Source organism: Nicotiana tabacum, chromosome 20 (assembly GCF_000715075.1).
Source record: "Nicotiana tabacum cultivar K326 chromosome 20, ASM71507v2, whole genome shotgun sequence".
Taxonomy (NCBI): Eukaryota; Viridiplantae; Streptophyta; class Magnoliopsida; order Solanales; family Solanaceae; genus Nicotiana; species Nicotiana tabacum.
In genome coordinates, this window is record NC_134099.1 from 103,147,292 (window position 1) to 103,164,992 (window position 17,701).

Genomic DNA, 17,701 nt, shown 5'->3' on the forward strand with positions numbered 1-17,701 from the left:
AAAGTCCGATAACCCTAAGCAAAATAGAAGAAATTTCAAAAAAATCCTAGGTTCAACCCACCCACTACTAAAATAAACGGGTAATGCAAGGAGAAGAAAATTACTAACCTATTAACTGCATAAATCCACCGGAAATTCACGATGAAAGCGTAGCTTGAGATGGTCGCCGGAATCGCCTTTACAATAGCTCCTTCTAGATGCATCGGATTTTGAGTACTGACTTGGGTAAGTTTGGTTTTAACGCTTTTTACCTTGTGGGTCGGGTAGGGTCAGTTAGGATCGGGTAGGGTCGGGTTAGTTATTATAAGGTAATGGGTTAAAATTAAGTAAAGTCAAATGCGTGACATATACAGATGTCTTATTAACAAGATCTGATCAAAGGAGGTGGGTACTAGATATACTTTAGAAAAGTTTCTTGTGTAAAGTTATTATCGTCCACAGAAAGTGTGTAAGGGGGATTTGGGCCAAAGGTTTGGTGGTAAACTATGTATTAAGCCAATTTTTTTTGGATCAAGCCGTGTGCGCAAACATAGATATCAAGCATAAGTGGACCTATCCAAAAAGAAAGCTCGGCTTTTCTCCTTTCTTGAAGAATTTCTCACTTCTTTTTATCTCATCTATGATAATTGTATCCAATATTAAATTTTCATGAAAGAAAAGTTTAACTTTAAGGGCAAAAAAGTTGGTTAATATTTTGAAGATATTTTTGTCACTCAATATTTAGCTTCTAAACATTGGTGCTTTTACAATAACTAGTTACTATAAATGTGCATTGCACGTAAATATTTAGTCGGAACTTTTATGTGAAAGAACATCTAACTAAATTTAGTAAGAAATTATTTACAAGATGATATAATTATTGTAAAGTAATTAACGTGATAAAAATACAACAATCATTTAAATGCTAAAAATTAATATTATTACATTAATATAATACTTGAATTCAAAATTATATTGCCTTAACCTACAAATATGATCAATTTAGTTAAGTTAAATGATATTCTATTTATAGTGTATAAATATTCTGTGTGGTAGTATCATACCTAATACTTCTTTCTAGAAGAAGTTTTTGGTGTATGTTTCCTTCTATAACTTTGGCTTCTCCATCTCAAAAGTAAAACATATATTTGTCCTATCTTTGAACACTATTGTACTTTGACATATTTGTGAGGATTGTCTCAGTTATTTAAAAAATTATGTTAAATTTAAATTATGTTGGATATAACCCGAGTAAAATTATTACTACTTTATCACATTCAAAGCAATAAAATATTAACCATACACGTGTTTTGATAAATCAACTCCATGATTAGTCAAGAATTTAGAGAAATATATATTTTTAACTGTTACAAAAAATAATAGCAGATAATCTTTTTCTGTATATATGTGTATTATATATAGTATACATATTTTACATAATTTTTAGGAGAAATATACATATTTTACCAAGTTATGGCACATGAGCATCTAATGAAAATAAACCAATCAAAGAAAAAATTTGCTAAACTTCGATATATAGGAGACTTGGACGAACTTCTTTTAGGAAACCTAATCTAGACTAACATCAATCCATTTTTTTTTTTGAGAAATTTGTATAGAAATTAATTACTCATACTGAAGTAAAAATAAATAAATTAAAGAGCACAATCTCACCACTTTATTATCATGTAAAATAAAAATATTCATCTAAAATTTTCCCTATTATTTTAACACTTTAAAATTAGATTTTATATTTTAAAAAATTATCAATTAATTATTTTCTTATTATTTAATATCTTAAAAATTAACTCAATTTTTTTGAAATATGTAGTAACTCCTAATATTTAGGTAAAAGATACTAACTTAATTTAGTTGTAGCTTTATATGTACCAAATACAAATTAAGGCTTTAAAGAATAGTAAGAATTTCAACTTTGTTTAAAATGTTTAAAATGTTTTCTATAACGTAGTACTAAAATCTTCTTTTAGTACGTATCTTTCTTTTATTACGTGCATTGCTATAAAAGAATTGTAATTAGGAACAATACTTTTCTAATTCAAGTAGGATCAATGTTGTAGGGTCGGGTATATGTATAGTTTAAATCGAAAAAGAATTCTATCATTAGGTAATTTACCATTAGATCCTTAAATTATAATTATTTAAGGGCATAAAAGTCGATCAATGTTTCAATGATATTTTAGTCGTTCAACATTTAGCATAAATTATTCGTGCTATCTATGTTCGTGCGATGCACGAAATATCTTAGCAAACATTAAGCACGTATGAAAAGTAATAAACTTTTAACTCCATAAACTGCTTGTTAGTAAATATGTACGATTGTACGAAGTTCACTAATTAGTTTCTTAGAATAAAAAATATAATATATATAATATTCAAATCACTCACTAATAAAGTTTTATCACAATTAAAGGATGAAATATTGTTAAAGAAAGAAGGAGAACTTACAATAGGATTAAAATTTTCTAACGTACATATTTGTATACTTTTGAAAATTAGTCTCTATGTACGTGCGAGACACGTGAGTTCTTAGGACTTAGGAAAAGAAAGATCAAAAAATAAAAAAACATTGTAAGAGATCAATAGATATTAGAAGTCTACAACAATAAATGTGACTAATTCTTGTTTTAAAAAAGAGTTGATTTCATGCAGCTTATGAAGATATCAAAGACGTTTTTTTTTAGCTAATTCATACCATGAGTATTTCATTATGATTTTTAATTCTTCGTCACTTGTATGAACAAATTAGTTAAGGAAAACTTCCCTGAGATAATAAAATAATCGGGCATAATAAACCATAAAAACTTGCCTGTTGTGATTGTTAATTATAGAGAGGAGAAGAAGCTTTTGGTTCTTTGAATATGTCAACAATATTAGCCGGTCAAGATTTGAGGTTATTTTTGTCAATCACTATGGCGTTTTAACATTCATGCCTAATTTTTATATATGATATTATGGTATATCATGTGTTAGAAAAAACACAACATTTTATACATGCTTTAAAACTGTATGTGGAATCACAAATATAAATAACCATATATAAAAATATAAATTCTTGAAAATGATGAACATTAATCCTATTTCTTTATGACTTAGCGCTTGAATTCAAAATGACTGAATAGTTTGTTAAGGTTGAAAATTTTATTAAACATTACTGTATATTTGTATGACATTTATGTCCCTCTTGATAATTTGAAAGCTTCTATTGGACATTACGGCAATATGCGTACTCTTATGGATCTCTTGAGTATGGAAGCATCTCAACATACTATAAACACATTTCTTCCATATATGTGGTGAAAAGGACAAAAATAATCAATGCATACAGAAATAAATATGAGGTGATATTTTTCTCCTTAAACAAAACTCTATTTGTAGGTCTGAAAGTATGACAGATAACTGGTTTAACTAATGTTTAGCTGAAAGCATTCGCTCCAAATATTGATAGGTCTCATAATCCCTTTATAAAAGCTCCACAAAATCCTTTGCTTCAGCTGGATAAAATCACAATCTATTCGGTAAGTTGTCATTTAATAAAAAGAAAAAAAGAAAAAAGAAAAAAAAAGAAAAGACAATATTACTATCCAATGTAGCAGAGCCATCTCAAGATAGACAAAAAGTCGACAAATTAACCAAGTAAATAATACTTCTACTTTCCTCGTTTCCCTAGTATCATCAATTGTCCATTGACAAAGGTTCGGTCACCACCTTTTTCAAAATGCTTCCACTAGAGTGAATGTGAGCAAAAAATTATCCATGGCATTTATTTCTCTTTGCACGAAAACTCTTCATGTTCTCGAGCAAAGAGGGGCAGCTGTAAATGCCTAATATATATGTATTATGTGTGTGTGTTTGTTCTTATTTGTGTATGTATATGTTTTAAGAGTTGAGTAATGGTTTGATAAATGGGGTGGGGTTTGGGCTAGTGTAATTTAATTAAAATTGTGCCAAAATTGGCCCAAAATTTGAGCCCAAACCCGGTCCAAAAGGGGGCTGCCAAAAAGAGCTTAAAACGACATAGTTTTGTCTTGAAACTACGTCGTTTTGGTTAAGTGACAAGATTCAATCTCATCCACCCATTTTGATTTAATCCAACGGTCCTAGTTTGATCTTCATCCTAGGTATTTAAAGCCTAAAATCCCCCAAATTTTTCCCCATTTCCCCCTTATTTCCTCTCTCTTCTTTCCCTCTCCTTCTTCTCTCTTCTCTCTCTTCACTCTCTCTACGCCGCCCCAACTCCGCCCACCGCCGCCTGCTGAAAATCGCCGCCGGCGGTGGAACACCTCCAAACACCTCCAAATTCACACCACGTAATCTCCACAACTTCCTCTTTCCATATCTCCAAACTAAATCCTAAAAAAATCCCTCAAACTCCTTGAATCTTAGATCTAGGAAACTTTTCCGTCACTTTTTGGCCCAAATTCTTGAAGCTCCAACCACTACCACCCCAAAATACCTACATCAATGGATAGAGCTCCTCAAGACCTAGCTATTGATGTTAATTCTACCCCAAAAATCCGGCGACCAAAATCTGGCCTAATTCTGGCGACCTCCCGGAACACCCTCTTTGGCATACCACCATTTTTTCGGCTTTTTGATGTGTAAAATGGTAAAATACTATTCTTTTTCATGGCTGATTTTTTATTTTTATTTTTAATTTTTAGATTTTATTTTTGTCTATTATTAATTATTTTAGCATTAGTTTTTGAAGTTTTAAATGTTAAATTTTCTGTTTTTGCACTTGTTGAAGTAGTAAAATAGTTTTGTATTGATAAAAGTGAGGTAATGAAAAATACTTAAGAGTATATGGTACTTGTTTGGTTGTTTGTTTACTGCTTCAAGACTCTTTGAGTACAACACTCAAAAGTTAAATTGTTTGGTAAGAAAATGTAGACCTTTGGACATTATTTGAATAAAGTCTATCTTTGAATAGTGGAGAGCAGATTTTGTTTGAAATCCTTGACAAGATTTGAACTAGAAAGTCTTATTTTTTGAATTTAAGAGCAAATTTTGTAGAAAAATCTGTCAAAAAGATTGATTTTTAATTTTTTGAAATAGCTGGTTATTTTGATATATAGTGGGGACTCCATCACACTTCCAGGGGTTATTTTTTTTAATTCCTTTGTCACAAAAACAAAAAAAAAATTCAGCAGTTGAACACATGAAAAGTAAGCTGAAATGGTGAGTTTTGGGAGTGAATCTTAGAGTGCAAACTTTTAAAAAAGTATAAGTCCTCTTTAGAGTTCGTTTCTAGGTTCCCTCTCTAAGTTTCCGGGTTGTTTTAACACAGATTTGCTGCTGGTTTTGCTGCTGTTTTGCTGCTATTTTTATGCTGCTTTAGTTGCTGAACTACTGTTTATTCTTTTGCTACCAGGTAATCCTTTAAGACTCGTAATGTACATATTTTCAGCAATGGGAACAACTTGAACATGTTGCACCATTTAAATGTGTTTGATGTGATGAATAGTTTGACAACAAAAGAGATTGTATGTTATTGTTATGTATCAAGCATGTGATAATGTGAATATAGTCCTTCATAATCTTGAATATTGAGTTGTAAGTTTTTGAATGGGATATGTAAGTCGTTTATGGATTTTTTTTAAGCATGTTTTCAAGCTATTATATCCGAGTAACAATGCTAAGTATGCCATGAATGACTTTAGGTGTATAACACATAGCATGAGTTCGTTTTAGTTGCTGAAATTTCACTGCCAACATATGCTTCTAGGAATGCTGTGATAATATCTTTGTGAATCTGGCAATTTTGCCGGATTTGCAAAAATGGCTATTTTTGTAAAGTGGGCGTTTATACAATTGTGACTATGTAGTTAATAGTCATGAACTCAAACTAAGTAAAGAGCTAAGATTGTATCAACTTTGGGCCTTATTGAATCAAAGATAAAAGTTGGCCCATTTACCTTTAAACAACAAAATTATCCCTTTTCTTCTATATAGCATTGGACTAATTGAAATTCATTTCTTGGCCCATTTTAATAATAAATTCAGCAGCCCAAAAGCTCCATACAAGCTGGCCCATTTTTTTTAACAAGAAGTTGGCTCATTTATTTTGAAATAGATAAAGTTGGTCCAACATTTATTTGCATAATTTTTCCCAACTGTAAAGCTCGAAAAAATAATAATAATATCAGATTTTTCTACTATTTTAATTAACTAGTTCCCCTTTAATTAATTTAAACGTTAGGCAAATAGTAGGTGCGCTTTAACTTCACGGACTCACTTGTGTAGCGTGACGCTTAACTTTTAATAAGTTAATTCATCAATTTCATGTCATATTCAATAGTTTTAATTAATTTATAAATCTTTTGTCATAATCACGGATTCGCTTGTGTAGCGTGGTAGTGACATTTAATAAATTTTCTGAAAAAAGAGGGTTAATGTTTCCTCCAACACAATAGCAGCAATTTTTCAAAAGTAAATAACGTGCTAACAATCGTCTGTCATGACTGCGAATTCGCTTGCGTAGCGCCGTTATGACTAAATAATAAATTTCGTCGATCACGCATTCACTTGCGTAGTGTGGTTATGACATCTTATTATTCAAAAATATTCTTTAATTTTTTCTAATTAATTCAAGCCAAGTTTAATTCAATAAAGCGACCGTGCTAGAACCACGGGACTCGGGGAATGACTTATACCTTTTTCCCGGTCAACAGAATTCCTTACCCGAACTTTGTTTTCGCAGACCGATTAAAATAGAGTCAAACCTTCCTTTGACTAGGGATCCAAATAAATGGTGACTTGGAACACCAAAAAAATCAATTCTAAGTGGCGACTCTGAACAATAAAATAATCCCTATTCAAATTTTGTCACTTTAATTGGAAAAACACTTTGGCCCATACACATATTATTATTATTTTGAGGGGTAGAAAAGGGTTGTGACAGCTCTGGCGACTCTGCTGGGGAGAGCCAGAATTCGAGCTTGTACATGTTGACTTTTATTTGGCTTGTATTAATTTTGTATATACTGTGATTTATTTGGGTATAGTGTGCCACTTGTTTGCCTTTTACCGCTTTGATATTTTTGAATGGTACATATAAACTGTCTTCTCACGTACCCCCTCCGAGTCTTCTTGAATTAAAATTGGGCATTTGTTTGAAATAGCCCGTTTTCTTTGAGATAGCCGAGGTGTTTGTCACCCGGTGAAGGATTTTAGTCACACCTGTTTTAGGCGGGGAGCACCACCAGTTAAGCCGGAAAGCAATGCTACCGGTACACTGACCCTCCTCGTCTCGAGTTGTCCGCTCGAGTAAGCCAGTCTACCTTCTCCAATAGGATCTAAACCTAGAAGAACAAGCCTCATGCCGGATATCCCTAGTAGGTTCGCTTTATTTGCATCACGTGCATTTGACTTAGCGAAACTCGGCACAGGGGCCGGGTCCGTATAAGACATGTATCCTCTTTGAGACCATCATGTTCACGTATGTGCTACTTGATACATCATTTGGAAGGCTTACTTGCATTGTCGACCGGTTAAAAAAAAAATTAGTGTAATTATTAAAAATGAAAAAAAAGAGAATAATTCTCCTAGTTTAGTGCAAATAAACCTTATATATATATAGTAGTCTGGTGTGAGTTGTAAAGATTAATTTTTATTAAAAAAAAAACAAAAGGGGAGAGTACCCTGTTTTACTGAACTACGCGGGTTTGATTCTCACCGTATGTGAGATACGTAGGCAACCTCCATCGGGTTCAGCCCACATGTTTTAAAAAAAAAGGGAGCATAAAATTTTAAAAAAAAAAGGCCTATTTTGGTCACCTTTTACTGTTTGGCCCTCATGTTCCAGCTGTTTTGCCAAGACAGCCTTAAAATATTCCTGGGAAGTGCTGAAGGGTCATTTTTGTAAAAATAATTACTTTATCCATATTTATTTACCTTTTACCATTTTGCCCTTATGTCTGGCCATTTTTGTCGAAGCAACTTTAAACCTTTCCAGAAAGATTGTTTTTGCAAAAAGTAGCTATTTTTATCTGGTTATACTCATATTGCAAAGGGTCATTTTCGTAAAAATAGTTTTTATTTATTTATTTATTATTTTGTCTATTTTTATTGTTTTGTTCCTATGGTTGGCTGTTTTTACCGAGACATCCTTTATGCCTTCTATGAAAGTATTAAAGTGCCGTTTTTGTAATAATAGCCATTTTTTTCGCTTTTATCATCTCAACTTTTGTGTCCGGTAATTTCAAAATATATATTGTAATTAAAAAAAATAGATCAAGTCCTAAATTGACCAGAAAATAAAATAAAATAATGAATGATCATAATTTGCATATAGTTTAGGTAAGTCCTAACCCTTTTTTATCTTATTCTTAGGATCACCATGAGTTCTCCACAAAGAAGCAGTCAGAAAAGGGTAAGGGACGAGACACCTCCTATGTTCTTGATCAGAGATAAGACCCCGAGTAGTCTCTGTAATTGGTGGGCTAGTTTTGCTACATGGGAACAGAATCGAGTATTTAAGCACCTCAAGTTCCTCACCAACCTCATGGGAATTAAGCCTAACAGAGATTTAATTGAGGCTCAAGTAGGTTTTTGGGACCCCGCGAACAATGTCTTCAGGTTCAAAGATTGTGAAATGACACCCACATTGGAAGAATTAGGTGGGTTCACTGGATTGGGGAGAGACCTTCGTGGGAAAAGGCCTGCTGCTCCGAGAAAAGTTTGTGTGAACAACTTTTTAAAGAAGTTATACCTTCGTCGAATTCCAATGGTTTGCTTAAACGAAGGTTGGGTTCCGTCGGAATATTTTTATGACAGATTTGGGGACGAGAAAGGGTTTGAGAACTTCTCGGGCACAGAATTCGTCAACCAGTTGAGTTACGACGCTTGGAGGGAGTTGAGAATCTTCGCGTTCATGATATCATTTCTAGGGATCATGGTCTTTCCGGAGCGTGGTGGGCGCATCAGAATTCGATTGGTTGCAGTAGTCTCGTATTTGCAAAGTAGCGAGGATCATACCATTCTTCCCATGATTTTGGGAGATATTTTTCGGGCTTTGACCCGTTGTCAAGAAGGTGAAGATTACTTTGAGGGATGCAACATTCTGCTGCAGATGTGGTTCATAGAGCACCTTTATCATCATCCAATAGTAGTAAATTTCAATGATGATTGGCTGAATTACATTGGATGTCACCAGACAAAGCTGCGAGTTGTAATCTTCCAGAGGGGGTGAGGGCTTGGCGGACATTACTTGGTTCATTGAGTGCTGATAGAATCACTTGGAACTATTACTGGTTCCCTTCTGCTAGGGTCATGCATATGTCGACGTATCGCCCATTCTTCATACTCATGGGTTTTAGGGGTTTCCAACCCTACGCGCCTTTACGCGTCATGCGCCAGTTAGGGAAAGAGCAAAAGAGGCCCCCGATTGAGGATATGCGCCCGTTCATGTGGGAATTCAAGGGAGAGGAACCTCCAAGGGAGTCATATGCACAGAAGATTTGGTTTGGTAGTCGATTTTCTGATTTAAACGAGATGGTAGCTGATCGTGAACATGGGGAGGTAAGCCTCGCATACCTTGAGTGGTTTCACATCCAGGCTATCCCCGAGCAAAGGACAAAGAGATCCATACGACACGTAGTTGATTGGGAGAGAGAGATCGAGGTCAGAGTTAAAGAAACCAGAAGGGAAGTGGAGCAAGAGTTCCAATCTCGTATTGACACTTTACAAGAAGATAAGGGCATTCTGGACACATCCATTGACGTACAACAAGCTGATTTTGAGCGAGAAAAGGCTCAGTGGGCATGAGAAAAGCAAGCACTCAAAGCCCAAATTCGAAAGAAGAACATAGTCACAACCGCTCAGCAGCAAGAAGAGAAAGAAGCCCAGTTCAGGGTAGTCCGTAATCATGAACGTAGAGGTTTCGCTCCATTAATCCAAGGTCTGAGGGATCAGATAGGGAGAGTTGAGTCAAGCAAAGAGAGCCAGATCGCGGAGTTTGAAATAGAAAGACACTACTACCAAAAGGTGATCAATCAATTAGAAGCGGAGTCGCTAGAAGTTCGGCGCCAGAAAGATATGGCCTTGGACCGCGAGCGTGATGCGCTGGATCTAGCTGAGACCCATGGTCGGCATAATCAAGAGTTGCACGTGGCTCAGGAATACATTAAGGGAAAGATCCTCGAGGTAGCCACATATACCTCAAGAGCATTTAGGAGTTGCCAGGGCATGACGCCCGAGCGGTTTGCAGAAGTATCATTGAACGTTGCTCGTCATATATCTGCAGACTTGGAGAGGATATACCACAATGTTGGGGGTCAGCCGCAGGAACAAGAGCCTTGATTACAGTAATGCTGGTGGATTCTACTACAGAGATCAAAGTCTTCTTTTAGTTATCAGTCCTTTTCATTTTGCTTTTGTTGTTTCTAAGTCTATAAGAGTCTTTTGGTGTTGTTTTGACTTTTATTCTAAAAGACTATTTGAGTCAGGTTTGGTCTCGTTTATCTTTATGTAACTCTTGATTTTTGAGTCTTGTATCAAAATATTATATCGAAAATCAATTAAAAAGTTTTTGATGTTTGTTTTGTAAAAAAAAAATCAAGTGTCTTGCATATCTGAACTACGTAATGATCTGATTCATGCGGCGACATGATACGTAGGCAACCCACAAAAGGCTCGATCAAGTATTCATTTTAAAATGGCTCTAAAGTAAGGGATCAAATAAGGCGAGTGAAAAAAAAATAAGAAAAAAAAGAAGAAGGAAATAACAGTGTCAATAAGCAACAAGCTGATAGGCCGGAATGAAACATTGAAGCCTTCCAAAAGCATTTTAGAAATGGTGGCGATGTTAGGAGCATGACATATTATGTGTAATTCATATCTATAAAATGCCTAACCCTAACACGTTTGTTGTCTCTTAAACCAGTAAGTTTAAGGTGGTTAGTTTGTGGTAAATCTGGCAGCACATCATTACTTCACAAGATCTAATGGACCAGTAGTAATGGATAACATTGATGAAATCGAGTTGGTCAGCGACAATCCGCAGGGTCAGTCAGTTGAGCAAGAGTCTGAGGAGATAAGAAAATTGAGACAACAACTGTCAGATGTATATCAAGCTTAGCTTTCCGGTCGACCTCCACCCCAGGGTCCCACAGAGGGAACTTACACCATACCCCAGGCTACTTAACCACCACTCCATGCAACGAGCTACCCCATTCTACCACCAGGGTATGTGCCGAACTACAACCTCCATGCTACCCCCAGTACCTCTAATATGCGACCTCCAGTCGCACCGGTCAGGAACACCCCTCTCGTCGTGTCTGGCGCTCCAGTATATACAATCCCGCCACCACCTTCTGTGACGAGGCCAAATAATGAGCCACCATCTCATGCTTATGATGGACAATACTATTCTCCGAATATGGCTTTTGGGGTCTCGCTCTATACAATCAAACTCCTCGATACGAATCACCAGTGGAAAATGAAATGCCTGCCACGACGATTGAGCCAAATGAGATGGCCAGGAAAATGAAAAGTCTTGAACAGAATATAAAGAACATACAGGGACTAGGTGGTCACAAAAGTGTTTCATTCAGTGATCTATGCATGTTCCCTCATATCCATTTGCCACGAGGGTTCAAAACCCCAAAATTTGAGAAATATGATGGACACGGCGACCCTATCGCCCACTTGAAAAGGTACTGCAACCAGCTGAGGGGTGCAGGAGGAAAGGAAGAGCTGCTGATGGCTTACTTTGGGGAAAGCCTTGTGGGTGTAGCTTCCGAATGGTTCATTAACCAAGACATCTGTCACTGGCATGTTTGGGATGACATGGCCCAGGCCTTCATCAAGCAATTCCAATACAACATTGATATTGCACCAAATCGCAATTCCCTATCCAATATGAGGAAAAAGCCGACGGAAAGCTTTAGGGAGTACGCCATCAAGTGGAGGGAGAAAACGGCCAGAGTTAAGCCGCCCATGGATAATCATGAGTTGATCACTGTCTTTTTGGAGGCTCAAGAGCCTGATTATTTCCAAAACATGATGTCTGCAATGGGTAGGCCTTTTGCTGAAGCAATCAAGATAGGGGAAATGGTCGAAAATGGCCTAAAGACTGGCAGAATTGTAAGTCAGGCTGCTCTCAAAGCCACCACCCAAGCGATCCAAAATAGGTCGGGAAGTTTTGCAAATAGGAAAAAGAGAGATGAAGGTTCTATGATGACCTCGGGATCTAGGGAAGTTCAAAGAGGGGCATCACACCCTTATGTGCAAGTTCAGCAAGGGCGATCAAGCTACCCTCAACATTACTATCCCCACCAATTCCTCAATACTCTATGGGCCCACCACAATATACAGTGTTCAATGCTCAATCATATGCTCGGCCTCCCAATCAGCAGGTACGGGCACCAGCTCCAAGGGGCCCCCGACCTTAGCAATAAAATTTTCGGGCACCCTACAATGCTCATCCCAGGCAAGATTATGGTCGAGAGCAGATGCCGGCAGAAAAATTTACTCCATTGGCTAAATCATACTCTAGTCTATTCCAGAAGCTGAAGCAAATGGGCGTGATTGGACCCATCGCTCCCCACCACATGCATCCGAATTCACATGGATTTCAAGCAAATGCTAGATGTGAATATCATTCAGGTGCCCCGGGGCATAGTACCGATGACTATTGGACTCTGAAAGGAGCCATAGAAAGACTTATTTCTGAAAAATTAATTGTAGTAACGAATGGCGAAGACCCTTCTAATGTGACAAACAACCCGTTGCCGGAACACAACGATGTTCATTTCGTATGAATGATTGGCCAAGATCAGGAATACAAGCCGGTCGACCAAACAGAAATGACAGTGGGAGAAATTTAAGAAGGAACAAGTCTGGAAGTAAGACCAAGCCGAGATGTGCCGTTGATTGTGAAAGGCGCCCCGAACTCAGAAAAGGTAACTTTATTTGTGCCCAAGGTCTCTAGGTTAGAGGTTCGCTCCAATGTTCCAAGCCCAAGGTTGTATGTCCTTGGAGGCCACCCCGTCACAAGGCAGAATCGGGGCGGTACAAATGGCATAACAAAGCCGATCATAATCAAACCTGCCGTGCAACCCCATGTGACAAACACAAAAACTGTTCCTTGTAACTACAACAAAACTGTGATGACGTACAAAGGCAAGGAAATCATAGAGGAAGTGGGGGAAACTGGAGGTTTGACTCGATCGGGGAGGTGTTATTCTCCAGAAGAGTTGATGAAGGCCAAGCAAATCAGAGGAGGCCAATTGCCAATAAAGAAGCCAGTCACTGAAGTAGAGGCAGAAGAGTTTTTGAAGAAAATGAAAGCTTAGGATTACTCAATCATTGACCATCTAAGAAAGACTCCTTCCCAAATCTCTCTACTATCTCTGCTCATACATTCCAAAGAGCATGCCCGTGGACTAATCAAGGTCCTGAACGAGGCACATATCTCAGAGGAGACCACAGTGAATCAGTTAGAGAAGATGACCAATAGATTTTTTGAGGTAAACAAAATCTCATTTACCGATGATGAACTTCCCGAGGAAGGAGCCGGGCACAATAGGGCTTTGAACTTGATGGTCAAATGTGAGGGGCATTATATAAAGAGAGTCATGGTTGATGGAGGCTCAAGTGTAGATGTATGCCCTCTCTCTACTTTGCAAAGCATGAAGATCAATACAGACAGAATCCGACCCATCAATGTTCGCATCCGGGCTTTCGACGGCTCAGCGAGAGATACCATGGGGGAAATCAACCTCACCATGACGATTGGGCCGGTGGACTTTGAGATTGTTTTCCAAGTAGTGGACATGGTCACTTCTTATAACTTTCTTCTTGGAAGGCCATGGATCCATACAACCCGAGCTGTGCCATCCACCTTACACCAGATGCTAAAATTCGAACATGACGGGCAAGAAATTATTGTTCACGGAGAAGACGAGTCTTCCATTTATAAAGACCCATTAATCCCCTGTATTGAGGCCAAGGAAGGGTCTGAGTCCATTGTCTATCAGGCTTTTGAAGTGGTTGCTGTGGACCATGTCGAGGAAGAAAAGCCCATTCTGCATCCTCGTCTTTCCGCCATATCTATAATGGTGGCTACGGTTATGATGAGCCAGGAAAAGGTTTGGGGGCATCATTGCAAGGAATTTCAGAGCTTATTGCTCCGTTAGGCAACCGAGTTACTTTTGGCTTAGGTTTCAGCCCAACACAAGCAGACAAAAAAAATCCAAACACCGCAAAAAGAGTGGATGGGTCTGGCAACAACCTATCCCTCATATTTTCTACACTTTTGTCAAGCCATGACTCTGAGAGGGTCAAAATTCCTCGGCGCATGCAAACATTGATGAAATTTGCCATGGCCTCAGCGAGATGTTTTCTGAAGTGAATATGATTCAGGCTGGTGAAGGCACTAGTTGTGCCGATGTGCAACTAATTGACCCAGACACCATGCTCACCAACTGGGAAGAAACTCCTCTCCCCACAAGGAAGGAGTCTTGGTAGTCTGCTTTTGCAGCTTCTTTTTTGTATTTTGGGTTACTTTCAGGGTTGTAATCCAAATATCTCAGGATGATTGTTTTGTTTTGATGTTAACCCTTCTATCCTTTCGAATTCAATAAAATGCAGTTCAGTTTCCTATTGAGTTTCCTATCTTTTCCTTTTCCTAATTCCTGTCATTTTATTTTCATTTTAGTTTTGTTAGTGCCGGCTTTAATAACATGACATGCATACGGAATTCATGCCCAGATCTTGAAAAGCTGTCTAATATCGAAATAACGCATCAAGAGGTTGAATATGAGGAAGATGAGATTGTTGAGGAAATAAAAAGAGAGTTGGAACAATTTGAAAACAAGCCTAAGACAAACCTCAATGAAACTGAGACGATTAATATCGGAAGTCCTGAAGAAGTTAGAGAAACGAAGATAAGCATTCACACTGAACAAAAAACCAGAGATATCTTGATTCAACTTTTATTTGAATACAGAGATGTGTTTGCTTGGTCTTACGATGATATGCCGGGTTTAAGTGCTGATCTAGTGGTTCATAAGCTTCCTACATATCCTGGTTTTCCACCAGTCCAACAAAAGCAACGAAAATTTAAAACAGACATGAGCGACAAAATCAAAGAAGAAATAATGAAGCAACTAAGCGCCAATGTGGTCAGAGCTGTCCGATACACCACCTGGGTGGCAAATGTTGTGCCCATGCTAAAAAAGGATGGAAAAACTAGAGTTTGTGTCGACTATAGGGACCTGAACAAAGCAAGTCCAAAGGATAATTTTCCTTTGCCAAACATCCACATTCTTGTAGATAATTGCGCAAAGCATGAGATCCAATCATTTGTGGATTGCTATGCTGGGTACCACCAAATTCTAATGGATGAGGATGATGCAGAAAAGACCGCTTTCACCACGCCATGGGGTACTTATTGTTACAGGGTCATGCCATTCGATTTAAAGAATGCAGGGGCAACTTACATGAGGGCCATGACCACCATTTTTCACAACATGATGCACAAAGAGATTGAAGTATATGTTGATGATGTCATCATAAAATCAAAGACATAAGCCGATCACGTGAGTGATTTGAAAAAGTTCTTCGAACGGCTTCGTAGGTATGACCTTAAGCTTAATCCAGCCAAGTGTGCATTTGGGGTCCCATCTGGGAAACTCCTCGGTTTTATAGTCAGCCAGAGAGGCATCGAATTGGATCCATCTAAGATAAAGTCCATTCGAGATATGCCACCCCCGAAGAACAAAAAAGAGGTCATGAGTTTGCTCGGGAGGTTGAACTACATCAGTAGGTTCATTGCTCAGCTCACAACCACGTGCGAGCCCATCTTTAAGTTGTTGAAAAAGGATGCTGCTGTCAGATGGACAGATGATTGCCAAAAGGCTTTTGACAGGATCAAAGATTATCTATCAAAACCCCCTGTACTAGTCCCACCTGAACTTGGTAGGCCTTTGTTTTTATATCTATCAGTGAAGGATAATTCCTTTGGATGCGTTCTGGGGCAACATGACGCAACAGGAAGAAAGGAACATGCAATATATTATTTGAGCAAGAAGTTCACCGATTATGAGATTAAGTATACCCTTTTAGAAAGGACATGTTGTGCCTTGACTTGGGTCGCTCAAAAGTTGAGACATTATCTTTTGGCCTACACTACTTACCTCATATCCAGAATGGATCCCTTGAAGTACATCTTCCAAAAGCCAATGCCCACTGGCAGGCTCGCAAAATGGCAAATCCTGCTCACAGAGTTTGACATCGTCTATGTCACTCGCACCGCGATGAAAGCACAGGCTTTGGCAGATCATTTGGCAGAGAATCTAGTTGATAATGAGTACATGCCACTTAGCACATACTTCCCAAACGAAGAGGTCAATTCGATAGAGGAAGTGGTTCCAAACGATCACCCTGTATGGAAAATGTATTTTGATGGGGCTGTCAATATCAAAGGAGTTGGGATCGGGGCAATCCTCATCTCACCTATTGGACACCATTACCCTGCGATGGACCGACTTCGGTTATTCTGTACTAATAATACGACAGAATATGAAGCTTGTATCATGGGTTTGAAAATGACCATCGATCTAGATGTGCGTGAACTATTAGTTATGGGAGATTCTGACTTGCTTATCAGGCAAGCCCAAGGCAAATGGGAGACTCGAGACATCAAACTTATTCCATACAGACAATGTGTGCGAGACTTGAGCAAAATATTCAAATCTATCGAGTTCAGGTACATTCCCCGGTTTCACAACGAGCTAGCCGATGCATTGGCTACTCTAGCCTCGATGCTCCCTTGTCCATGCAACACTCATATTGATCCACTAGAAATCCAAGTTCGGAATCAACACGGTTACTATAATACAATCGAGACAGAACCAGATGGTGAACCATGGTATCATGACATAAAACAATTCCTGAAAATAAGAGAATATCCAGATCATGCCAAAGGAGATCAAAAAAGAACTATAAGGCGACTCGCTAGTGGTTTCTTCCTGAATGGGGAAATTCTGTACAAGAGGACCCCAGATTTAAACTTGTTGAGATGCATAGATGCTACAGGAGCAGAGCTGATCATGAGTGAAGTGCATTCAGGGGTATGCGGACCTCACATGAATGGATATGTTTTGGCGAAGAAGATTCTACGGGCAGGGTATTACTGGCTTACCATGGAGCGAGATTGCTTCAGATTTGTTCGCAAATGTCACCAGTGCCAGATTCATGGTGACCTGATTCACTCGCCTCTTTTGGAGTTGCATCTCATGTCCTCTCCTTGGCCTTTCGTTGCTTGGGGAATGGATGTTATTGGGCCGGTCGAGCCAAAGGCTTCAAATGGGCATAGATTCATTTTGGTTGCAATTGATTACTTCACCAAGTGGGTGGAAGCCATCACTTTCAAAGCAGTCACCAAGAAAGCAGTGGTAGACTTTGTTCACTCCAACATCATTTGTCGCTTTGGTATCCCAAAGACCATTATCACTGACAATGCAGCCAATCTAAATAGTCATTTGATGAAGGAGGTATGCGAACAATTTAAAATCATGCATCGCCATTCTACCCCTTACCGACCAAAAGCCAATGGAGCAGTTGAAGCGGCAAACAAGAACATCAAGAAGATTCTTAGGAAGATGATCCAAGGTTCCAGGCAATGACTTAAAAAGTTGCCTTTTGCTCTTTTGGGATACCGTACGACTGTTCGCATATCTGTTGGCGCAACTCCGTA

At 38.2% G+C, this 17,701-nt stretch overlaps 1 long non-coding RNA gene across 2 annotated transcripts; it reads left to right on the plus strand.

Moving 5' to 3' along the window:
- Positions 1–4,165: 4,165 nt before the first annotated feature.
- Positions 4,166–5,598, plus strand: LOC107808182 (uncharacterized). 2 transcript variants are annotated; one of them, XR_012703888.1, is made up of 2 exons: positions 4,166–4,606; positions 5,288–5,598. It is a non-coding gene; the product is annotated as an uncharacterized LOC107808182 (long non-coding RNA). The 2 variants fall into 2 exon arrangements; XR_012703889.1 differs by having other exon boundaries at positions 5,372–5,598.
- The last annotated feature ends 12,103 nt before the right edge of the window (positions 5,599–17,701 follow it).